This window comes from Cajanus cajan, chromosome 11, assembly GCF_000230855.2.
Source record: "Cajanus cajan strain Asha chromosome 11, NIPB_CcT2T_4, whole genome shotgun sequence".
Taxonomy (NCBI): domain Eukaryota; kingdom Viridiplantae; phylum Streptophyta; class Magnoliopsida; order Fabales; family Fabaceae; genus Cajanus; species Cajanus cajan.
Genome location: NC_138527.1, coordinates 23,199,281 through 23,226,725, shown reverse-complemented (window position 1 = coordinate 23,226,725; position 27,445 = coordinate 23,199,281). Strand labels below are relative to the sequence as shown.

The 27,445-nt window shown below is 30.9% G+C and overlaps 1 protein-coding gene across 2 annotated transcripts in view; it reads left to right on the top strand.

The window, feature by feature from the left end:
* Positions 1-4,019, top strand: part of LOC109806067 (ARM repeat superfamily protein) — a 42,378-nt gene extending 38,359 nt beyond the window's left edge. Inside the window, exons 34-35 of one of the 2 annotated variants that reach the window (XR_014430613.1) lie at positions 593-2,517; positions 3,843-4,019. The gene's annotated coding sequence lies outside the window, so the exon portion shown is untranslated. Of the gene's footprint in view, positions 1-592; positions 2,518-3,807 lie in introns of both variants that reach the window. The other variant, XR_014430612.1, reaches the window with a different exon arrangement.
* The last annotated feature ends 23,426 nt before the right edge of the window (positions 4,020-27,445 follow it).

Sequence of the window (27,445 nt, the reverse complement as noted above, 5' to 3'; positions counted from 1 at the left end):
CCCTCCCTCGGTAATAAGGATTATATATATTTTTAAGTCTCTTATTAAATTTTATTTGGGTTTAGTCATTGACATTTTTTTTACATAAAAAAATTTGATGTCAAGGATCAAAATATTAACGTGAAAAAAAGTTCAAGGATTTTAAAAATTTGTTCAAAGGTTAAAAATAGAAATTGGAAAATTGATAAAAGTTTAGGGATTAAGGATATATTTAATCTTAGTAACAATTATCCTTTCCCTTTCCTGGAGAAAACGGGACTCAAGAAACATGTAATTGCCGTTCATTCGAAATTGAGTAAATGTTGCCAAATTTTGGTATAACTATCCGTATAGGAAAACGGTGAAAGCTTAACATGCACTTTGACTATTTTGCAAACCTTTACTACAAATTATTAACGGTGTTTGATTCACTTTTTCTGCTTTCCATTTTAAAAACTTGATTGAAAATCAATTGTTTGCCAGTCAGCAACTTATTTCATTCAAAATCTTTCAATTTTGGAAGTTTGTTTTTCAGACAAGTGTTTGCACCTATCGTCTAATTGTTAGGTCATTTTGTTCGATCGTTCATATGTTATCATCTTCATCATGTTAGATTCGATCACCAATAAAGGTTGCAGAAGCAAAGATCAGAGAGCGAGAAGTTGACACGTGGCCGCCAACGAAATTGATGATGTAATTCTGAAAGCAAACTTAAACAAAGCCGATCAAATAGCCCTAAATGTCATTTCTCAAGTTTAAGTGTTATCATAGTGGATCTTTCCATTGAGGATCATAAGTAATAGTGATATTGATATTATGTTGTAAGTTTAATCATTCCATCTATTAAAATTCAAATTCGATGGGTTATTGCTTTGTCCTTTATAATTTAAGAGTAATTTTGAAAAAAAAATAATAATACAATTGATATAAACTTAAGTTAACACAGTTTTCTTAATGAGTGTGAATTAATTGAAAGATTCTTTCCTTAACTAAATTAACACAGTTTTCTTAATGAGTAGGAATTAATTGAAAGATTCTTTCTTATATATAAGGATGGATGTAATAGTTATTGATTTATAAATTTCGTACCTTATTATTGCTCTATTAATAATTTTAATATGATAAATGAGTTCTTAAGAATGATGACAATGGTTTGATTCTCTAGTTGTATGTATGAAGAGTATTTGGTTGGGAAAGACAAAACTCATTTAATCTTATGACTCCTTTTTCTAATCAATAAAATTATTAGTGACTGACTTTGATTTGGAGCGGTATATCGGTATGTGTTTATATGTGACTTTTTCCAACTTACAAAATCAAAAAGTTTATTGGTGTTTGCTAATAAAGGAAAATGTTAATTTTTTCGGTGTTAGTGATTGTGTTGAAATAATTTTAATGTGTTGGATAATTTTTTTATTAAATTTTATTACTAGCTTGCTTTTAATATAAAAATAGGTAAATGTTATATCTATCTCATTTTACGTCTCTCTTTTCATTTTTTTTTAATTTCTTGAATTTCTTTTAATTTATTATCTTTTTATTAAAATAAATTTTACATCCAAAAATCATTTTCTCCACTCACCCCTTCTTCCTTCACTTTTTATTTTCTATTACTCTATTGTTCTCTAATCACTCTTCTTTCATTCTTCTAACCATTATGAGTGATTTATTAGAGTGATAAATTTTTTTTAAAATATTAATCATCTAAAAATATTTTTTTGAACATGTAGTATATAACTAAACTACTGATTTATATATGAAAATTTTGCATCCACAACTTAAAATATATGTAATATATATATATATATATATAGAGAGAGAGAGAGAGAGATATGTGTGTGTATGTATGTATGTATAAAAGGGGTATATATAATGAGATTGACAATTTTATGAGAATGAGAATTATCTTTCTCAATCGTCAAATTAAAATATATGATTGTGATTAAAATATATTACAATCTCTTACTATCAAATTAATCTTTCACAATTTCAATTGCTCATTAAAATATATTAGTGGTGGTTGTGGTGACGATGGTGGGAGTGTGAGTAAGAGAAATTTGAATGGTTAACCTTATAAGTGAGAAATCAAGATATATTTTAATGAGTGTTTTGATCATGACTATTTATTTTAATTTGATGATTAAGAGTGATAGTTCTAATTCTCACATAAAAATATCATTCTCACTTTTAGTAAGCAGGCCAACCTACATTGTCCCCTTTTTTGCAAGCTTGAGTGATTCAAAATGGGTTAGATTGACATGTTTTGTGTGAGACCCATGATGTTTGTTTTTTTTTTCTTCTTCCCCGGACCCTCACCCACTCTCACTTGTTTTCTCTTTTGGGCACATAGTGGTTGATCTTTCTTTTCTCTCAATTCTTAACCTTATTCAAATCTCTTTTTCTAGCTAAATCCGTGAGTGATTTTGAAGACCCTTCTTTGCAAGCTGGAAGCTAAGGGTAGCATACCGTGTGCGGAGTTCTCTTCCTCTTCTTCCCTTCCATACTCGTCTTCCCGGAGCTTGGAGTTTTTGAGCCAAGGTAAGGGAAGTTAGTTGTTTATGCTGATTGTTTAGAAGTGAGTTAGAAACTCACTTGATGGCTGATTTTTGTGGATTGATGGTGGTGCTTGATGAAAATTTGGGGTTTTTGATGATTGATGCATGTATATTGTAATTGTTGATGTTTTTGGATTGTATGTGGTTGGTAGATCATGTTTTGAGGGTAAACATTGATGGATTTTAGCTGAAAAATAAAAAGGGAAGCCATGGAAGTGTAGAATTTCTGCACTTGGTGCTGAAACGAAAAAGGAAGCCCAGGAGAAAATGAGCTGGCAGAGAGTTACAGCTAAAGCGCTGGATTGAGCGCTGCAGCGGTGGGCCTAGATGACCGAATTTGGTCTTGAGGTCTTCATGAAAGTTGTAGCCCTGGATGTTAGCTTTCCAATGGCGTTGGAATCACCCAAAAATGAGGTCTAGAACTCTAGATATGGCAGTTTTAGTGAAGAGAGGTCAGGCTGCCAGCATTGGTTATAACTGTTTCGGTTTTTATAATTTTTCACAAGGTAGATGAAATAATTTGGAGTCGGTGTCTTCATGAGAGTTGTAGAACATCTTCTTATCTTTCATATGAGATAAGGATGAGTATGATAGGAGTGCTATAACGCCATATATGTCTGTTTTAGTGAAGAGGGGTCAAGCTGCCAGTATTCCTTATAGCTGTTGCGGTTTTTATCATTTTTTTTAACATGGTAGATGAAGGAATTAGGATTTGGTGTCTTCATAAGAGTTATAGGAAATCTTCTTATCTTTAATATGAGATAAGGATGAGCCTGATAGGAGCATTATAACTCCAGATATTCTATGATTAGTAATGGTTGTCACTTCACAATGAGTGATTAAGATATGTTGAAGGTTGTTTTGGATGTGTTATTTCATGAATATGTTGACTAATATTGATTAACGTTGTTGAGACGAGTTGAGTTGTATCAGTTGTACATTATTGTAAGTTGCTATGTTGAGCGGTACGGTTGTGTTGTGTTGTGTGTTGATATTGGTTGTTGTAGGCCGCAAGGCTGAGTTGTTGTAGGCCGAAAGGCTGAGTTGTTGTACGCCGCAAGGCTGAGTTGTTGTAGGTCGAAAGGCTGAGTTGTTGTATGAGATCTCCGAGTTGATATGCATGACGACGCATTACATGAATATTGATGACCAAGTTGAAAAATCAATGGGATGTATGTTGATGAAGTGTTGATAGTTGTGGTTATTTATATTTCTTAAATTTTCTATATGTTATTTCTTTTATACTAGCTACCCTTTTGTTGTTTCCATGTAGTTGGACTGCAATGATCATACTATGTATGGGAGCAGAGCAGGGATAGGTGGTGTATCTGTAGCTGGAAGGTGGAGTTGAATCCTTTAGGATGCTTTGTTTGTTTTTCAGTCACTTGGCATAGTGACTTTTGATGAAATGTTTGTATTGTACGCCCTAACTCTAGTTGGATTGGAACATTCGTATATATTTATATTCTAGATCCTATATTTATATACTCGTTCTATTTTACCTAGTGTTTCCGGTGTGCTGTGGTTGTGAGTGTAGTGGCCTGTCGGGTCGTTACATTTTGTCACCCTTAACTATTGAATAGTGTGGTATGGATTTGTAGAGATCATATATAAGAGATATCAGTGAAATGCAATACTAACCCTAAAAATTTCAAATGTAAAAAATTGATTTATTTTTTTGATTAATCTAGAAAACTTGTCAAATTATATCGATTTATATCAAATTAATGACATATGTACCTAATTTAATAGAAAGACTTGAATCAACTAGACTATTAATTTCTGGTCTAACCAATCACTCTGTATCAATTTTTAAAATATTGGTTGATATAAAAGCATTTCCTAGTAAATCAACCATTATTTTCAATGTTAATGGTTAAGAATAAAATGGAATAAAATGATATTTGATGAAATAATGTAGAATAAAAAGAGTTAATTATTTAATTATTTGAATTACAGAATAAAATAAGAGAAAAATGTCTCCTTTTATTATTTATATATTTTTATATATAATGAAAAAAATGATTTGTTTCATTTTGTACCCACAAATTAGAAGAGAAAAAGGCAACTGATAAAGGAGAAAAGAGATAAATCATCACAATTTATCATATTTTATTTTATTTTAAACAATTTGTAAAATAAAAAATTTAATTGTTATTATTGACAGCGTAAAATAATCTTACATTATTAATCAATCAAAATCTATCATGGTAAATTTGTTACTTTTACACAATAACTTAAAATTATACAAAGGGTGATTTCTGATTAGTTAAATGTGTAAAACCGATGTCATTAAACACCAAAATAAAACCCACCATTATTATATAACTTTTGTCATTTGATTCCTTTTCCAATTGCATAACAACAAAAACAAAGTGAATTGATTACACGATATTTTCATCAGATCAAATGGTCTTGAAGCCACAATGTTGATTACTCAGCGTAGCCACCATGTGTCACGGTTTTCATTTCGGACAGAACAAAACTGAAATAACAAAACCTCAGCCCCCGAGTGAGTGATAGGCCTTGTTGCTGCTGATCCTCTGCAAAGAGGACACGTGGCATTCTTGAAACCAAACCATGTTTCCAAACAACCTTTGTGAAAAACATGTTCACATCTAAGCACTCTAATATCCCCATCTGCTTCACATATTGTGTGGAGACACACAGCACAATCTACATGTTCATCCGAGGATTCATAATGGAATGTACTCAACTCAGCTCCAATAGTCATGGGTGGCTGAGAAACATGGAGCATGTCAAAGGGATAGTAGAGAAGAAAATGTAGTACCCATTTGAGATGAGTGTAAATTAGAGTTAGGTACTTGGTGAGCATGATGAAGGTTTAGGATATTGGAAAGTATGAAAATATATAGCCTTTAGCTTTGGTTTTGCCTTGGGGAAAAGTTGGAACCATTTGGGAGTATTTATAAACCTCTTCGGTCTCCAACATTAGTGGCGGATACCGATGGATACTAGAAAACATATTTATGTTTGGTGGGATCTTATGGTTTAGAATTGTTTCAAATTATTTTTTAAATTATTACTTTCACCTTTTACTTTAAAAAAATATTTAAATCTATGTATTGCAACGTGAATCATGTTTCATCTAACAATAATATATAAAAGATCTAGAGTTGATTAATGAGCACCTTAGGGATATTTAATTTTATATATATATATATATATAATTATTTAATATTCACACTTTCAATACAGTAAATACTTTTGTTAATAAAACTTTCATTTCTATTTTCTATAAAGTTTTATTAACAAAACTATTTATGAAAGTGTAAATATTAAATAATATATATATATAAGGAGAGATCTTTTTACTCCAGGAGTAAGTTTACTAGACTTACTCTGTTCATTAATTTATGTTCTACATTAAATTTTAACGGTCCAACCGTTCAATTTAAAGTTCTTAATGTATAGATCAAATCTGTAATTTTTTTAAAAAATTTAAAATATATTTGATACTTCTTTTCATTAATTCAAATCAATTTATAAAATAATTTTATGATTATCTTTCAATTTAAATTAATGAAATGAAGTATCAAATGATTTTAAAATTTTTTAAAAATTTGCAGATTTGATCTATGCATTAAGAACTTTAAATTGAATGGTTGAATCGTTGAAATTTGATGTAGAAAATGAGTTATTGAATGGAGTAAGTCTAGGTAGACTTACTCCTAGAGTAAAAGGATCCCTTCTTTCTCTCTCTATCTCTCTCTCTCTCTATATATATATATATATATATTATGAAATTGGTGGTTTCAAACTAAGAATTTTTCCAAGTGTTGAAAAATATGATTTGAGTTTTCAAAAGACCATAGATATGAAAGTCTAGAATTGGTTCAAGTAATGCTAATAATGGAGAATTAGGGAAGACTTAATGAGATTGAACCGAACGAACTGCAATTATGAAGAAAGGAAAAAATGTCAAAGGAAGAAAAATTTGAGAAAAGAGTTAGAGTGGTTTAAAAGTCAGAAAACAATTAACAGTAATGACCAAGTGATACTTTGGAACGAGATAATTGTCAAGATAAACGGTTTGTTTAACGTAATAATTTTGCATTTTTCAAAATAATATTCTCGTAAATAATATAATTTTTTGAGAATATAAGAAAAGTATTTAGTTTATTTTAATATTCTTAAGAATATTTTTAAAATTAAAAATAATTTAAATAAATAAATAAAAGTGGAAGTTTCAAGAGCTATAAAAATAACTTCTAATATTCTAATAGAATTATCACATACCCATCACTCCACTATGAAAATATAATTTTTTTTAGAATAAAAGATATTTAGAAATGTTATTGCATGACTTTTTAATAAAAGTGGAAATAAATATTCCTACCTTGACATTCTCAAGAATAGAGAAAAATGACATGAAACAAATTTCTCCATTTTTAAGTAATTCAATGTGTTTGTACCAAACTTTTTTGACTAATAGGTGTGATGTCCAATCACAATGACTCAAACTCCAATATTAATTAGTTTTATTTGTAGTTTATTTTATTTATAAAAATTAGAGGTTTTTTTTTTTTTTTTGCAAATAATGTACTATAAAAGAACTACAAAAATATATAAAGATAAATCAATCATACGTAGCCTTTCATGAATTATGAAGAAACCAACATCAAACAAAGAAGCGGAATTGATACATCACATGTAGGGTTTCTATAAAGAAAAATCCTCTATTTAGTAGCACTAGCATAAAAATGGGATATTATGTTAGGATTTAACATCGGTTTGCTTGATGTAATAGAAGAGGGAGTGACATTTTTAAAAATAATGTCATCATTTTTACATTCGTTGCATATTATTTTTATCTCCTCTTTCACTTTCTTCTTTCACCTTTTCTTCAATTTTCGCACATTCCCAATTGCTTCATCGTTGAAGGAAATCAGAACAGATCAGAATAGAGAACTTTTGTTTTGTTTAGATTTGATTGATGGTCTGAATAATGGAATAAACCATGTTGTATCTAACATATTTTGTTACTATAGTGTATATTTTTCAATAATATATTATTGTATTTATAATGTAAGTAAAAATAATTTTTTTTAATAAGACTAGAAAAAGAAAAAGAAAAAAAAAAAACACAGAGGACTCAAATCTTCCAAAAGGTATTGAGGTCTCAAATGAAGGTATTGAGAAAAATGATTGTGAGCGAGACTTAGACATTAAATATGCAAGAAATGATATTAACTTGACAAAATTAAAACCTAAACCTCTACATGCTTTTAAAAGTTAGAGACTAAAACCAAAATTTAGAAAAATTTCGCGAAGTAAAAAAATACTATTAAATCTGATATTCTATTTCACACGTACTATTCTATGATACTTTATCGAAGCACCACCTATAAAATAAATACAAGATAAAAAGCAATGAAATATAATAAAAGGTATCTTTTTATTATTTAAATACTTATATGAAAGAAAAGTCCTATTCCATTCCGTACAAATTAGAAGAAGAGGAGGAGGAGGAATAGAGACAAAAGGAGACAGATAAATAGAATGAAACAAAATATAAAATATATTTAATTTATCATATTTTATTTTATTTCGTAAATCATATTGTAAATCATTTATTCTATCAACCAATTTTAATCATCATACCTTCACGTTTCACATTGTTGTTTATTGACCTTGTTTTTATTTCGTTTATATATATATATATATATATATATATATATATATATATATATATATATATATATATATATATATATATATATATATATACTATGTAGAGAGAGAGGGGGGAGAGAACTAATTGCACATTTTGCTAATCATCTAGGTTTTGTTTTCTTGTCATTAGTAGAAATATAAAATAGAAAAATAGTCTTGAGAATCTTTGTATAACTTTAAATAGTTATAATAAAATTCAATACACACTAATCATTTATAGTGAATTGTAATTGAATATCTATGTAACACTAAGTCTATTTTCACTAAATCATATATAAATATCTTCGATTCAAATAACAGACAATATTTATTATTCAATTAATATCATGAATCATGCATACATCAAAATCATTTTTTGTTTATTTAATACTATAAATTATATGATTTAATGGTTATACACTAATAACATAAAAAATAATTTTGATATATCCTAACATGATTTATGATATTATTAAGTAACAAGTTATTTTTAATATTTAAATGAAAGATGTTTACAAATAGTCCTTTGCTACACACACATATATATATATATATATATATATATATATATATATATATATATATAATCCACTTACTTACTCCAAAACCACACAATTATAATATTATAGAAATTAAAAATGTAATTAACCTAAATAAAATAAACACTAAAATATAATTTCTTAAATATATCCAACTCAATTCAAATTGAAAAATAATTTAATAAGCTGTCCCCAAAATAGACTGAAAAATATTTATTTTCGTAATAAATAGACGAAAATATTGATTCTGCAAGTAGAAACCAGTCAGTCAGTCACTACAAAACAATGGTTGTTGAAGAATATGTACAAGTACAACGTTGTGTAAAAAGAAATAATATATATATATAATATTTTATTAATTATAATATTAATACAAAATATTTATTGTGAGAGAAATAATAAATAATTTTTGTCAAATACTATAAACACACATAAAATAAATATTCTTCCTTCTTAACATTTTCTATTTCATATCGTATTTATGTGAAGTTATATTAATATCTACGACGTACTATGTTGAACGTATGTGAGATGCAATATTGACCACTCATTGAATACGAACGTAGAAAATGGGCACACATTCCTATGTTTGAAAGCGTTACATATATACATAAATTCCCATAATTAAAAGTTCACTTAAATATATTTTTAGTCCCTTAAATCGAAGATAAATTTATTTTTGATCCTTTAAATTTAAAATTGTTATTTTTAATTCATGTAATTTTTAAAAATTTTATTTTAGTCTCTTAGGCCACTAATAACATATTTAAAAGTGACTAATTAAGATAATTATGAAATATCAATCAAATTTAATGTAATATTTTCACTAATAAAAATACCAATAGGTAGATTTTATGCAATAATGTTTAATAAATTTCTTAACAAAATTTGAATATAAAGACTAAAATAAGATTTTTTAAAATTACAGGGACTAAAAATAATAATTTTAAATTTAAAGGACCAAAAACAGATTTATCGTAAATTTGAGAGACTAAAAACATATTTAAAGCTTAAAAGTTTGTTCCCAAAATTACAAAACAGCCTTATTGAAAGGTCAATTTAATTTTACCCCATTTTTTGTTTCTAGTTCCTGGAAAAGAAAAGCTCCTGGTGTTAGGTGTGTTTTAGAAATTATTTGAATTAAAAATTTATAGAAGTTGTTTATCTTTTTCGTATTTTTTATGTGACTTTTTAGAATATCTTTTAAAAATTTATTTTAATTTAATTATAATTCAAACTCTCACATATTGAAAAATTTAATAATTAGATACTTATTTAAGCCAAATCTTATTTAATTTTTTAACCTGAATTTATTTTTACTTTCATTCGTTAAACGTGGTAGGAAGCTATTTACATCGACATCGTGGTTGAATGAGACATAGATACTTTTAACCCTAAACACATAAATTATACAAATACAAAAGAAATCAAAGTTTAAAGTGGGTGCATGCAATTTCCACCGTTTTTTTTACTAAAAATCTCCAAAGTTAATTTAGCACATTTAATTTAACTTAATACGGTTAAATTAAATTACATTATTTTATTTTTAAAATTATAAATATTATATTTTTCTTTAAAATACAAAATAAATATAAGAAGAAGAAACGTCTCAGTTCATGCCAGATCAATCACATATTAGTTATTATAAGAAAACATTTTATTTTGTCTTGTTAAAATTTAAATCTAGTTGATTCACATGTGTCATGATTATTTCACTAATCAAGAGATTTAGTATAATTACATAATTTTTTTTCATTTGGCTAATACTTGAGACTAGTTAGAGGGTTGTGTATCATCATAGATTGATAGTCTTTTAATCTTGCTTAGACTTGAGATTAAGGGATTTATATATCTTCTTAAGTCGATTCTAATTGACTTCAATACAATTTTATAGTCTCTTTGTCTTACTAAGACTCAAGAGTAAGAGGTCATGTACCTTCATAAGTTAATAACCCTAAACCTAATCTTCAATATTATCTTATAATTTTTCATAATATGATTTATTCTATCAACTAGGGATAGCAATGGGCCCATGGGACAGGTAGTAGTAAACCCAACTTCATCTCGGTGGATGAAAATTGGCCTCATATCCACCTCATATCCAGGCGGGTATCTATTAAGCGGGTATCCATGAATTTCTTAAATACCCACGAATATCCATGGATATTTATAATTTTTTTAAGAAATTAAAAAAATTATATTATAAATAATTTTAAGTGTATATTTAATATCATTGAAATATTAAAAATAAAAATTTAGTGTTAATTTTGAACTTGTATTTAACGTTAATTTTGTTGAAATAATAATAAAAATTGCAAGATAATCAATAACTTAAAATACATCAATCTCATAAGTAAGTTAAAGTCTTATCACAAAACTACAATAATTTAATCTCATAATTCCAAACAAAATTAAACAACTTGAAATACATAAATCTTATTGGTCCAATCAAAGCTAGAAAATTAATCAAATTACATCTAACATAATTCTATAACATGCTTAACACATGTTGGTAACTTCATCAACCTCACTTTTGTAAGAAAATAAGATGAGAAAGTGTAATTTTAGGATTATGTGGTACAATGATAATTAGGATATTTAAGAAATATTATTAAACGGGTACTCCTGGGTATGTATATCATCATACCCACTCTCGTCCCATTTATAAATGGGTAAAAAATTATCCGTCCCCATTGTTCGCGAGTATGGATATCATCATACCTATCCATTTATTATTCATAGCAGATTTTACTCGCAAATACCTACGGGTGCAAATATTTTTACCATCCCTACAATCAATAATTGATCTTAGGCTAGAAACTTATATTTCGACTACTTTATTTTTAATAGTCTATTCACCTTTTTTAATATTTGAGATTGAGAGGTTATCTATCTTCTTAAATTAGTGGATCATAGACCTAGGTCATATAAGTAAATTTACATTTGATTGGTGTCCTACTATAAGTTCACCATTTGACTATTGTTATGACAATAGAGTTCTTTCTTTGAAGACTAAAGCAAATATAATAATTATAAATAATAATAAAAAAAGAAGAAAAGAAACGTATGCGACAAGTACATATAAACATGTTTCGTTTCTCTAAAAATAAATAAATAAATAAACATGCTTCGTCCTTTATTTTAAATGAATATATTTGCACAATTTCAAAATTTTTGGAATGAATCCATATTCAAGCATAATGATTAATTTATCATATAATTAAGCACAAACGGATCTTTTACAAACAATTAATACAAGGCTGTTTTGATCATTTTTTTAAAATAAAAATCGAATTTAATGCAAAATAATAATAATAATAATAATAATAATAGTGTAAATGTTTACAATACTTACTCGACCTTCTAATTAAAAGTCACTAGATTTCTGGATAGGGTCTTCTGAAACTAATCATCACATGCTGTGGATATTATAAAAAATTACGTCATTTTTTTTAATTTTTTTCTAGCGTTTCTGTGTAGTGTCTAACATGGACTGCTCACACTCACTAATGACACAAATATAAAATTTACGTTTTATTTATTAAAACAAACATGGAAAACGCTGTCGGCTATTCTCTGCGTTTTCCCTTCAATTTCAATCATAGACAGCATGTAGAGAAATTCGAATTCAACACCAACCCCACATCATTGGATAATTGTGCGAACCTTATTTTATTTTAATTTCAAAATAAAAGGAATGGTATTTTGCCAAAAATAAATAAATTATTAGACCCTTCCAGATGTAGGATGTTTCTTACTTTTGGGCCTAGGCTGGGTAATATTTTACTCTTGTGTTGTTTTTATACATTTAAAGTAAAACCGAAAAGAAACATCTAATTCACATTTCGCTCCCATGTTTTTTAAAATAAAAATGGAAACCATATGATAAAAACGTTTTCCACATTATGATATTGTCACTAACTAATATCCTATTATATTAGAGTCACTAACTAATATCCTATATATAGAAGTCATATATAAAATATGTACTAAGAGTAAAATAAACCTAAATTTTAATTGGTATCTTTACAAAACTTGACTATATAGGAGTGACCAATAATAACCAAAACTAGCCACTTTCGATATGACTATTCTTCAACTGTGCAAACCATCATGCTAATCCTGTTGTGTCCCATACCAAATATGATCATTGTAGTTTTAACTATAAGGAAAACACAAGATAAATTTGTGAAAAGAATTCAACATAACAACTTATGAACAATATCATCATAACAAAATATTTCAACTTAAAACAGAATAACATCATCATCATAACAACATAACATCTCATAGCATGTTAAGCATATCAACATATATATAAATGCCACATCTAATGTATTGTCACACATATTAATTATGGAGATCTCCTACATCTTAAAGTGAGTAGTTTAAGTGGTTTGACCCTAAAGAATCACAATGATTAATATAATATTAGAAATAACGGTTGATACTAATGCAAAAAAAAAATGGCTAGCACAAGGCTAGAAACAATAACTAACATAAGTTGGATTGATTTCTAAGGTTTCACCACTTAAATAAGGAAGTATGATATTATGTTAGGGCAGATTAATTTGGGTATATGCCTACTATGACATTAATCTACAACACTAAATCACCTATAGAATTAGCCTACTAACTACTCTCTAAATACTACAACCCTCCGATACTATATTAGAGACTAAGTCTTTGATCTGATACTTTACATGGTTGGTCATTTTATACACGTGTATCTTGACCTTGCCTAGACACAAATATCATATAGAACTTAGAGAAAACAACTAAAAATAGTTTATCCATTCAAAGGCCAACTTACCTATTGAAACGTTTCAACTGCGTTCTTAGAGCACTACTGATGGAGGCCCAACTACTAGGGCTATGGTCAAAAGAATGCATGAAGAATGGGCCAATGCTCAAGAGAAGCCCATAGTACTCTTTAGTTGGGCTTTAACTCAAGCCCAAGTAGAATAGGTTGTAGTATAGGTTTGGGCCTTTGGGCTTGTATTGTATTTTTGGGCCTTGTATTTTGGCCACCTAGGATAGGAATTTCATTTCATTGCCATGTGAATTTAGGGTTGATTTAGGTTAACATGTGCATTTCAATTTGCATGTAATTAGTATTCCATTTAGTAGGCATTTCGGCCATGTGCACACATACACATAGTGTGACCGAAATGATGCCTAAATGAATACCAAATTACATACAAATGTGAGGCGCACATGGTGGTGACCGGATTTGGCACCAAAATTTGAATTTAAACATTCAAATTTTGGCGCCTAAGGTTAATTAAACCATGGTATGGTTTAACTTAACCTTGGGTCAAGCCAAACTTGCTCACTACACTTTCTTCCCTATAAATTCACCTTGGCCGGATTTGTAATCACTTTTGGAAATTATATGAGAATTCTTTCTTGCAAATTCTCTCCACCTGAAGTCACCTACTATGAGCCTTTCTCCTTCTCTACTTGAGCTTCTCTCTTTGTAGAGCTAGGAACCTTGTCTTCTAATAGAGATTGGAAGATCACTCTCGGCTACATTTTCTTCTCGTCATAGTTTCAACTCCTTGCATCATTCACAAGGAACCGAGGAGAAGTTTTTGAACCATTCATGGAGCTTTCTCACTTGAAGGTTCCATCAAGTGGTATCTAGAGCCGGATCATCAAGAGATAAGTCCTTCATCTTTTGGTGATTGGTTGTGTTGTGATCCGTTCAAATTTTTTGTGTCATTTTGTCTTGATTGAGTTTCCTTTTCCTAGATCTAATTTCTTGTGATTTAAATTGAGAGATCTAGTTTCGTTTGCTTCAATGATTCATAAAATGCTTTTGATCTTGTTGCTATCCTATGAATCATGATCTAAATGTGCCTTAGGAATTCAGCTTATGTGCTTTTTATTTCTTTGAGTCTTGATTTAAAAATTTTCGGTCATATGCTTGTTTGAGTCTTTTAATTTTTGAATCCATATGTCTAGTGTCATGTTTAGTCATTTGTATGTTCTAATTCCCTAGCTATGCTTGTTTTACTTTAAATTTTGTGTCATTTGAATTGAGTTTTGGACTTGGCCGAATCCATTTGAGTTTGGTTGTGCTTCCTTTTTTGATTTTAAATTGAGTTCATGAATTACTATTAGTTCATTAGTAGTTCTCTTAGATTTAAGTTTCCTATGTGTCAACTTGTCTCCTAATTTTTCTTGTGAAAAATCCATGTTGAATCTTTGAAAATATAAGAAACTAGTTGTTGGAAATTTGATTGAAAATTTGAATTCAAACTTTGAGAGGGAAACCATGACATGTGGTGTGAGTAAAAGCAAATGAGAAAAGCATGATCTAGTGATTTTCATTTCAATATAATTTGCATCTCATTTGTTTTAATTTGTTCAAACTGGTTTTGGTGTAATATTGAGAGTGACCGAGAGCTACTTGATTTCAAAATTCAAAAAGAGAAAAGAAAAAGGCATCTCCTAAAAATAAAATGATATAAAAAAAAAGAGAAATCAAATCAAAATCAAAAGAAAATTCAAAAAGAACTTTGATAAAAAAAAAAATGCATACATAACTTCAAGTAAAAGCCAAAAGGAGATTGAATTGTATGTTAATGCTTCTCGGTTTACATGTGTGGTATGAAGTATGTGAGATGATTTTCAGCTTTACTCCTTGAGTTTATTTTGATTTGTCATTCTAAATCTAGAACCTATCTAGGAGAATTCTTTCTTGAGCTAGCCTTATTGTCTTCATTGATCATCTAACTCTTCAACTCTACTCTTTGTCTTTAAGTTCACAAAAATGTCTTGATTGTTTGTGCTTGAAATTGAACTCTAAGTGTGGCCTAGTGTTGATCTAACACATTTCTTTAGAAGCTAGTTCTACAAGGGTGATTAAAAGAGAACTAAGAAAGAGTTGTGGAAAGGTGACAAGTGGAGGAGACTTTCGGTTGGCTACCAAGCAAAATATCAAACACTTTAAACACCTGGATTTTTGGCTGCTGCATCTCCTTCAAATTTGCGGAGTTCAACTTGAAAGAGACATTTAAATTGTGTTGATAAAAAAAAAACAACAGAGCACTGGAGACGGAGTTAGAGACGAAATTTCCGTCACAAAATTGCTTTTCCTTGCAAAATTGGTCTCTAATTCCATCACTAGTCTCGGTGGCTGTTTTACTTTAATTACTAAGCCACTTTGATTCATTTTCTGTTTTAGCATTTGTGCATCAATTGTAATTGTCCATTTGGAGTGTCTTGGAAGTGTCTTTGGTACACAACCATCTCTCTATAGAACCCTAATTGCGTTAGACTTGGTGAAAGTGGTCCTTGAAGGTCTTTGGTACCTATCAAGCTTTCACCTTAGGAATCCGTTTAGTTAGCTTTAAAATTCTGCAATTTACTTTGTCCTTAATTACTTGTTTCGTCTAGATATATCACTACATCAAAATCATAAAAATATTTTCATTAAAAAAATGGTTTTAGGTGAGGATTAACTACAAGGGGGATTAATAATTTTTACTTGAAGAGGCTTGGTTATTAAGTGGATCTTAGTAGCTCACCTCCCTCCAAAGTTTAATTTGTATACTTAGTCCTCCAAGTACTTGCTTTCAAAAAGTCTTTTATTAAAGAAAAACTTTCGCCTATAATGGAAGAATTTTCTACTCCTCAAAGTGATAGTGATTCAAGTGCCTACAAAGATATTTCAAAGGTGGCACATGAATTAAGATCACTAAAATTTTGGAGAGAGAAAGAGGCCAAACAAAGACTTAAAGAGAAAATTGAAATAGAGGCCCAACTTGCACTCTTAGAGGAGGAAATTCGGCTATTAAAGCAAAAGGAAGAAAATCTACACAACAAGCACCGAAGTAGGCATGGTAGTTCTCAATTCCATAGTTCAGCCCTAGGAGAGTCCATGCATGATGATAGCCTAGCTTTAGGAGATCATTATCAACCACCTCCTAGAAGAACCCATAGGATCCCCAAAATTAGGGAATCCAAAGTGGATCTCCCTTATTTTCATGGAAAAGATGATGTGGAGGGGTATCTTGATTGGGAAATGAAGGTTGAACAAATCTTCACTTGCCATCAAGTGAGTGAAGAAAGAAAAGTGTCTCTTGCCACTCTAAGTTTTCAAGGCCATGCCATGTATTGGTGGACATCCCTTGTTAGGGATAGGCATCTTCATAATGACCCTCCAATTCAATATTGGAATGAGTTAAGGAGTTCCTTGAGGAGGAGACACATACCCTCATATTACACTAGGGAGCTTATGAATAAGCTCCAAAGACTCCATCAAAGAAACATGAGTGTTGAGGAATATAGACAAACAATGGAGTTATATTTGATGAGGGCTGGAATTAGAGAAGAGGAAGACATTACCATTGCTAGGTTTTTGAGTGGTCTTAATTTGGAAATAAGAGATAAAGCTGAGCTTTTACCATACTGAGATTTAAATGATTGAGTTCAACTTTGTATCAAGGTTGAACAACAAGTTTTGAGAAAAAGTTTCAAGAAAGAAAGCTCATTTTCATCTTCTTATTCCAAGAAAGACTACAAGAGGGAGGGTAAAGATTTTGAAAAGAAAAATACTTTTGATTCCTCCAAAAACCTAGATAAAGGTAAAGAAAAAGAAATAGAAAAAATACACCTCACACACTAGTACCAAATCTAGTGAGATAAAGTGCTTTAAATGTCTTGGGAGAGGCCATATTGCTTCTCAATGCCCTAACAAGAAGGCCATGATATTAAGGGGCCAAGACATTTATAGTAGCCAAGATGAAGCTACTACTTCTTCATCTTCAAGTGAAGATGAAGAGGAAGCAAGTGAGGAAGAACCATGTGAGGTCACTTACCCTTACAACGGGGAACTTCTTATGATGAGAAGGGTTCTCAATAACCAACCTAGTGATACACAATCCCAAAGAGAGAAAAATTTTCATACAAGGTGTAACATTTCAAATAAGGCTTGTTCTCTAATTATGGATAGTGGATCTTGATGCAATTGTTGTAGCACTAGGATGGTTGAAAAGTTGGGCTTAACTACCACACCCCATCCAAAACCTTATCAACTTCATTGGCTCAATGATGATGGGGACATAGTGGTTAACCAACAAGTGGAAGTAAAGTTTTCCATTGGGAACTATCAAGATAAAGTTAAATGTGATGTAGTTCTCATGGAAGCTTGTCATATTTTGTTGGGAAGGCCATGACAATTTGATAAACAAACACATCATGATGGCTTTTCTAACAAAATAACTTTCACTCATAAGGGTAAAAAGTTTGTACTTCATCCTCTAACACCGTCACAAGTAGTAGAGGATCAAGTCCAAATGAAGACCAAACGTGACCAAGAAAAAGGAGAGGAAAACAAAAAAAAAAGGAGAATAAAAAAAAACCCCTAAAAAATAGGAACCAAGGAGATTCTAGAAAGACTAGTGTTCCTTCTCTAGAGATAGTTCAAGAAGAGAAACTTGAAACAAAAACTTTGCAAAAAAACATCTTTCTTACTTGAACCATCTTCTTATATCCTCATGTGTAGAGGAACACTCACATGCACTGCCACAAAATCTTTGGAACTTTCTCTACCTCTTGAGATTCAAAATCTTTTGATTGAATTTGATGATGTATTTCCTAGTGAATGTCCTATGGGACTTCCACCTTTTAGGGGAATAGAACATCAAATAGATTTTGAACCTGGGGCTAGTATACCCAATAGACCATCTTATAGGACAAATCCTCAAGAAACAAAAGAGATAGAGAAACAAAGTACAAGATTTGTTGGATAAGGGTTGGATTCAAAAAAGTCTAAGCCCTTATGTTGTACCTGTTTTATTGGTTCCCAAAAAGGATGGAAAATGGAGGATGTGTTGTGACTGTAGAGCCATCAAAAACATCACCAATAAATATAGGCACCCAATTCCTAGGCTTGATGACATGCTTGATGAATTGCATGGGTCATCCATATTCTCCAAAACAGATCTTAAAAGTGGATATCACCAAATTCGAATTAAGGAAGTTGATGAGTGGAAAACTGCTTTTAAGACTAAGTTTGGATTATATGAATGGTTAGTAATGCCATTTGGGCTTACTAATGCACCTAGTACATTCATGAGGTTAATGAATCATGTCCTTAGGAATTGAATTGGTAGGTTTGTAGTTGTTTATTTTGATGATATGTTAATCTATAGCAAAAGTCTAAGTGATCATGTGGATCACCTAAGACAAGTGTTACTTGTGCTTAGAGACAATCACTTGTTTGCCAATGTAGACAAGTGTACCTTTTGTGTTGATAATGTTATATTCTTAGGATTTGTGGTGAGAAAACTAGGGGTTCATGTGGACCCTGAGAAAATCAAAGCCATTCAAGAATGGCCTATTCCTACTAATGTAAGTGAAGTTAGGAGCTTCCATGGATTGGCAAGCTTTTATAGACGATTTGTTCCTAACTTCTCTACATTAGCTTCACCTCTCAATGAGTTGGTGAAGAAGGATGTGGTCTTTCTTTGGCAAGAAAAACATAATTTAGCCTTTCAAGAACTTAAGCAAAAACTCACTCAAGCACCTGTTCTAGCTCTCCCTAATTTTAGCAAAACTTTTGAGCTAGAATGTGATGCTTCTGGTATTGGCATAGGAGCTGTGTTGTTACAAGGTGGCCACCCCATAGCTTATTTTAGTGAAAAACTTCATGGGACTGCCTTGAACTACCCAACCTATGACAAGGAGCTATATGCTTTAGTTCAAGCTCTTCAAACTTGGGAACATTATCTTGTGACCAAGGAGTTTGTCATTCATAGTGATCATGAATCACTTAAATATTTGAAGGGCCAAGGTAAGTTAAATAAAAGGCATGCAAAATGGGTTGAGTACCTAGAACAATTTCCTTATGTCATTAAGTATAAAAAGGGCACTAAAATGTAGTAGCTGATGCTTTATCAAGAAGACATGTGTTGTTAAACATCCTAGTATCTCAAATACTTGGGTTTGATGACATAAAGGAATTGTATGAGAAAGATCCCAATTTTGCTAACTTTTATCTCTTATGTATTCAAAAACCTTATCAAGGTTACTATATTTCTGAAGGGTTTCTTTTTAAAGAAAACAAACTTTGTATTCCCCAAGGATCTATTAGGAAACTTTTGGTAAAGGAGAGCTATGAGGGTGGGCTCATGGGGCATTTTGGAATTGAGAAAACTCTTTTACTTTTAAAAGAGAAATTCTTTTGTCCTCATATGAAAAGAGATGTTCAAAGGTTTTGTACTAGATGTATAGCTTGTCTTCAAGCTAAGTCTACAAAAAAACCTCATGGACTTTACACCCCCTTGCCCATATCCAATGCTCCTTGGTTTGACATTTCCATGGATTTTGTCCTTGGGTTGCCTAGAACCCAAAGAGGAAAGGATTCCATCTTTGTGGTAGTGGACCGTTTTAGTAAGATGGCACACTTTATGGGTTACCTAAAACTATAGTTTCTGATAGAGATGTTAAGTTCCTTAGCCACTTTTGGAAAGCCTTGTGGCAAAGGCTAGGAACTAAACTTCTATTCTCTACCAAATGTCACCCACAAACTGATGGACAAACTGAGGTAGTTAATAGGTCTCTTGGAGCTATGTTGAGGGCAATCCTCAAGGGCAATAAAAAGTCATGGGATGACTATCTCCCTCATGTGGAGTTTGCCTACAACAGGGTGGTTCATAAAACCACTAAGATTTCTCCTTTTGAGATTGTTTATGGTTTCAATCCTCTTACTCCTTTAGACTTATTACCCCTACCTGATGTTGCTTCTTTTATTCATAAAGAAGGAACATCTAGGGCTGAATTTGTTAAAAACTTGCATGAGAGGGTTAGAAATCATATACAATCCCAAACTGAAAAATACACAAAATACAATAATAAGGGTAGGAAGGAAGTTGTCTTCAATGAAGGTGACTGAGTTTAGCTCCACCATAGGAAGGATAGATTTCCTTCCAAAAGAAAGTCTAAACTTAGTCCTAGAGGAGATGGACCCTTTCAAGTCCTTAAGCGTATCAACAATAATGCCTATGTCCTAGATCTTCCCTTTGAGTATGGGGTTAGTCCTAGTTTCAACATATCTGATTTATCTCTTTTTACAGGACTTGCTGATCAAGAGGAGGATTCCTTGGATTTGAGGTCAAATCCTCTTCAAGAGGGAGGGGGTGATGGAGGCCCATGGGCCAAAGGCCCAACTACTAGGGCTATGGGCAAAAGAATGCATGAAGAATGGGCCAATGCTCAAGAGAAGCCCATAGTACTCTTTAGTTGGGCTTTAACTCAAGCCTAAGTAGAATAGGTTGTAGTATAGGTTTGGGCCTTTAGGCTTGTATTGTATTTTTGGGCCTTGTATTTTGGCCACCTAGGATAGGAATTTCATTTCATTGCCATGTGAATTTAGGGTTGATTTAGGTTAACATGTGCATTTCAATTTGCATGTAATTAGTATTCCATTTAGTAGGCATTTCGACCATGTGCACACATGCACATAGTGTGACCGAAATGATGCCTAAATGAATACCAAATTACATACAAATGTGAGGCGCACATGGTGGTGACCGGATTTGGCACCAAAATTTGAATTTAAACATTCAAATTTTGGCGCCTAAGGTTAATTAAACCATGGTATGGTTTAACTTAACCTTGGGTCAAGTCAAACTTGTTCACTACACTTTCTTCCCTATAAATTCACCTTGGCTGGATTTGTAATCACTTTTGGAAATTATATGAGAATTCTTTCTTGTAAATTCTCTCCACCGAAAGTCACCTACTATGAGCCTTTCTCCTTCTCTACTTGAGCTTCTCTCTTTGTAGAGCTAGGAACTTTGTCTTCTAATAGAGATTGGAAGATCACTCTCGGCTACATTTTCTTCTCGTCTTAGTTTCAACTCCTTGCATCATTCACAAGGAACCAAGGAGAAGTTTTTGAAGCATTCATGGAGTTTTCTCACTTGAAGGTTCCATCAACTACAATGTTTATCTGCATAATGGGATATAAAGTTCGAAAACATCTTTAACTCTCTTATAGTCTCTATGTATCATAGGTAAGACATGTATCTACCCATATATTTATAGCTTATCAACTTAACAACTTTATCAACTTTCAATTTTATAACACATTAGTTTTACCTCATACCACTCATTCAAGGACGGAGCCAAGGGGGGACCTACGGGTGCCACGGCCCCCCCAACAATTTTAATTTTTTTTTATATACATATATATTACTATATGGCACCCCCTATTTTTAATATAAACTCATATTTTTAATATAAACTCATATATATATTACTATATGGCACCCCCAGTATTAAAATCCTGGCTCCGTCCCTGCACTCATTCACCATCAATCAACTATAAAACAACATTAAATCAAAACTTTTCATCATACAACTTGTGTCTGACACCACTCACTAGGTGCTTGGCCCCACCGAGATAGGGAGCTCCCTATCTCACCCCCACTCGATGTCACACCATTAGTGTGATATTGAGATAGAGAGTTCCCCTCAGTCTCGTGCTTGGCATGACAACATCCACACTTGGCCCCAATCAGGTAGAGAACTCTCTACCTGACTCACGCCCAGCTCCACTCCATCAATGCTTGGCATGAACCCAAATAGAGACTAACCTCTTATCTCAAGCTCAACGTCATTCATCCCACGTATGGCATAATTTCAACTTGAGATAATTCTCTCTCCTCACACCCAATACCATCAATCCAACGCCTAATGCGAGTGAGACAAATACCTCTCTTTGGAAGCACACTTGGCATCTTGAAGGCGCCCTTGACTTGATATCAATTTTCGCACCTATGTAGAAACTAATTTCGCCCAAATCACCTGAAAAATCAACCATTCCTTACAACATGAAACATAATAAACAACATGTATACAACACTTTCAACATGATTTCATCATTAAAAACAACATGCAATAACAATCCATCAAGAGTCAACTCCATTCTCATACCCCGCTCTAAGGCTACCAAGAAGCCTCCCTCAGTTCATTGTTTTCATCATCAAATCTTCTTAACAATCTAAAATAAATCTATTACACCATTTTAATCCTCTTTATAAACCTACAATTAAAAATCACAACTTTCCTTACCTCTTGAAGAAAATTCATAAAGAAGAGAAGAAACAGGGTGACTTCGTACTTCAATCACTTGAACTCCAACCTTGAAAACTCTAATTTTCACTTTCTTTGACTAGAGTCGGCTGACAAAATGATTGGAAAGGAATGTTCTTAGTGAAATGGAGAAGAAATAAAGGATAAGAAAATGGGGAATTCTCTCTCTACTCTTTAGATTTCTTGAAAAACTTGAATTATGAACTTCTTTTGTGAAAAAATCCTTTTATACTTTCTTTGAGTCAACTTCACTTATCTCTAGTCTAACCCTTTAGAGATCAACAAGCTCTCAAGATCTTCCGACTCTAGAACTCTCAACAACAACTACCAAATCAAACAATAGAGTTATGAGATGACAATGTTACATTAAAAAATAATGATAAATTACAACTAGAATAATATTATTTATTGTATATATCTTTTCATTACTACATTTATTATAATTATTAATATTGAGAGAATACATAAAAGTAATATTTTAAAAGTATTAATTAAAGATTTAATGCTTCAACCGTTGTTAAACATGACTATTAATATTCTAATAATATAATAATAATGATAATAATAATAATAATTATTATTATTATAATATAAATAATGACAACATTAATTAAATATAATATCATGATTTCATAACACTAAAAATCAAAATAAATTCTTAATATTCAAAATAAATAAAAAATTTAAATTTTAATAAAATATAACAATGCCCATGAACAATAATAAATTTACATTTAGAATAAAAAATGTCAAATTAATATCTATAAAATTGAAAAATATCAAGACATAAAAAAGTATAAATTCATATAAATAAATAAATTCTTTCTAATAAAATTAATAAAAAATGATAAAATAATTTGCTCTAGTTATAATCTTTATAAAATATTTAAATACAATTTAAAATTAAAAAATTATCAGAAAAATTAACGGTACCAATTCAACATGATTTTATACACTAGTTTTTGACCAGATGTTACTGGCTTTGGATCGATATAATCAGTTCTTGACATGTTAACACCATTTCTAAAATGTACCATTTTTTTAAGCTGTTGGATAGGTCATCTGTTTAGTCCCTGATCAGACTAGTTGATATGGTCGATCCAATCTATTTTTGACATACCAAGTATTTAATAAAATGAAAATATAATTATTTGTTTGATGAATAAAAATCTCATAAATTAATATTTAGTTATTAATTTTAGATTATTATATAAATATTGTTTATGAATAAAAATATATAATAAAGTTCTAAAAATATTTCACATGCTCTATTTTAATTTATTGTTGTTTTTTGTGGTTTATGTTTCTGGTCGGTTGTTTCAGCTGATATATGTTTTTGATTTCTGGTGTATTTTAATGTTGTTGTGCTTCTTTTGAGTTTGATGACAATTGATTGGGGTAACCATTTTTCCCATCGTTGGTTTACACTATTTGATAAAGAGAAAATAAATAGAGGTAAAAACAAAGAAAAGAAGATAAGGGTGAGAATGTATAGAGAAATAGAATAGAAATGAAAAATTGTTTGATAAGATGAAAATAGAGTGGAAGTTAATTTTTTTTATAGATAATTTATATAAAAATAAATATATTATTATTATTATTATTTTAAATAAAAAAACAAAAATATTTTTATAAATTTAATTTTAGTTAAATATAATAAATATTTTCATTATATTCATTATTATTATTATTATGATTATGATTATTATTAATTATTATTTATTATCCACTTCCTTACACTTCTCCTTATTTTAAAGGGAGAGATTTTTTTGTTTGAAACTCATAAAAATATCCTTACATTTCTCCTCAATTCTCCTTTATCAAACAACATTTATTTTTTAGATGTCCACACATTTCTCTTGTCTTCCCCTACCTATTTTCCAAATATACCTTAAGGATGGTTATTGTAACAGTCCGGACACACCGAAATGAGAGGAATCTAAAGATTATACAAGTATATATGAGATTGTATAGTTGAGGATGGTTTAAAAGAATTAATTTGTACTATCTATACCAACAAGATGCATCTAATTTTCGATAGCTTATCCCATAAGAACTTTACAGTTAAGCGTGTTTAACTTGGAGTAATTTAGGAATCACTACAAAAAATGTTACATATAATGACATACAAAAAATGTCACTAGAGGTACAATATACGTAGGTATATATCTATTTGACATATAGCTACATATAATTTAAGTATTGATTTTGAATGTGATATAACAACATATTTTGTGTCACTATAGCCTATACCAACATTTTTTTAACAATATACCAACATATACTATATTTAGTGTGTGAGTAAAAGTACCTTTTAGTGACACTTATTGTGTCATTATAAGGCCTGTATCACTACATGTCAGTTTTCTTGTAGTGGATGGATGATGTGAGTGAGAACAAAGCATGATGAAAAGTCTTGTGTTGGTTTGTGGGGTCAATTGTTGATCCTAAAAGTAGACGAACATCGCAAGAAGGACTACCCATTAAGGGTTCTAACTGATGAAAGGTGTTGACCAATGAGAAACTGTGTAAAGTGTCATCATGTAAAGTTTCGTGGAGTGGAGCCGCTGAGACATCAAATATGAGGGACGTTACAAATGGAACCAGAGCAGGTCCTCTCTCCTAGTACAATGTGGTTCGGAGACAAACCAAGTGGAAGCTGGTGAGCTTGTAACAACTTGGACACACTGAAATGGAAGGGATCCAAAGATTGTACAAGTATGAGATTGTATAGTTGAGGATGACTTAAAGGAATTAATTTGTACTTGTGACACCCATTCTACCCCCAACAAACAATATAAATATTTGTGAAATTTTCAATTAAACTGCAAGTAAAATAGGCTCACATGAAAACTGTCTCTAACATTCAACCAATTTGAAACGAAGTTATAATTTATAGACTTTACAATAGTTTATAAATCGAAAAGAAAAGGTATATTCAGATATTATATAAACTCCTAATCTAATTCCATTGCCCTAATGTCACACTATCAGAGCAATCCATAACTTTAACTCTTGGCATCTTGAGTGCCACCACATCAAGATCATCATTACCTAAAATAACCACAAAACATACGGGGTGAGAAAAACAAGAGTTCATAAGTGAGATACAAGAAAGAATTCCCACTCAATACAAAGTCAACCTATATATAATCAATAATAATATCCAATCACAACATTATTGTTGATTTCCTAATCCATCCACTACTATCCTCATCACCACATTGCAATACAACTATGCACCATGCTCAAGTTCACATCAATGTTTATGTAATGCAACCTCCTAAGAAGCATTGACTCAAAGCGTCGTATAATGGGCAAACTTTATCAATCTCCTTAGGCATTACCACGTCTGGCTTCACTGTTAATCACCACACAGGCCAGTGTATAAAATATACGATGCATTCCCTCTTAATCACCACACAAGCCAGGGTAATGCATTCCCTATTAATCACCACACAGGCCAGGGTAATGCATAGGCACATGCCCCAATGCTCATGCTAATGCCACCAAACTCATTCCTCATCTTCTTTCATGCTAATGCACAATTATTAAGTAGTTTTGCATACAACCACATTTATAAATCACTCATCCGAATACAAACCATTCTTACTCAAATATACTTAGCCAAATACACACCATTTATATCTATTCATACAATAGTCATTACTAGACATCATACAATTCATAACCATCATCAAATTCCATCAATATAATACCATATTTCACAATCCCACATCAAACGCATTCAATCATATCATAAGTATTATAAAGCATCACTAAGAAATCATAAAGTATCACAAACATGCAAAAAAAAAGGATCCCAAAATGTCAAAAACACAAATTGAAATAGAATACCCACGTCGGGCATCATAAATCATGACAGCTTTACCTCAACTCACTATTTTGACAATAACTTGAGTTATACACATCCTTTTTGAGTGATTCCAATGCCATTGGAAAGATAACATCCAAGGCTACAACTTTTGTGAAGAACACGAAGCCTAAAAATGTCATTAAGGTCACACCGCATGGCTGACAATCAATTCTTAGTATTTTTACACAATTCTAGAGTCTAAATTATAGCCTCAAGTGTCTACTTTCTAACCCAACAAACAAAAATTGATTTGGTTAATCACACATAAAGATATGAAAAAATGCTAAGGTACATTCATAAGTAAAATCTCTCAATTACTCATTAATTTATATAATTAAGGGTGCTCATCGATCTGCACGAACCTTAACTTATAGAGCACATCCTAATAAATTCAATTATCATCTATATTATCAATTTTATCAAACAATATAACAACCACAATCGTCAATTTCAACTTCAGAAAAGAAATAGAAAAAACCTTAAAAATTTAGAAATTTTTTCCACTACCCATTCTCTCTTATAATCCCACATATAAACCACTTATTTCCCTCCCCGTACCTTGTTGTGTTAATAGGAAAAATCTAACGTAGTTTGAGATGGTTTTAAGCACTTCTCTTCAGAGGTCCTTTCTCCTCTTCCTTTTCTCTTCTAACCCTTCAAAATGCAAAATGAGGTAGATAAGGTTAATGTGACACCCTTACTATCCCAAC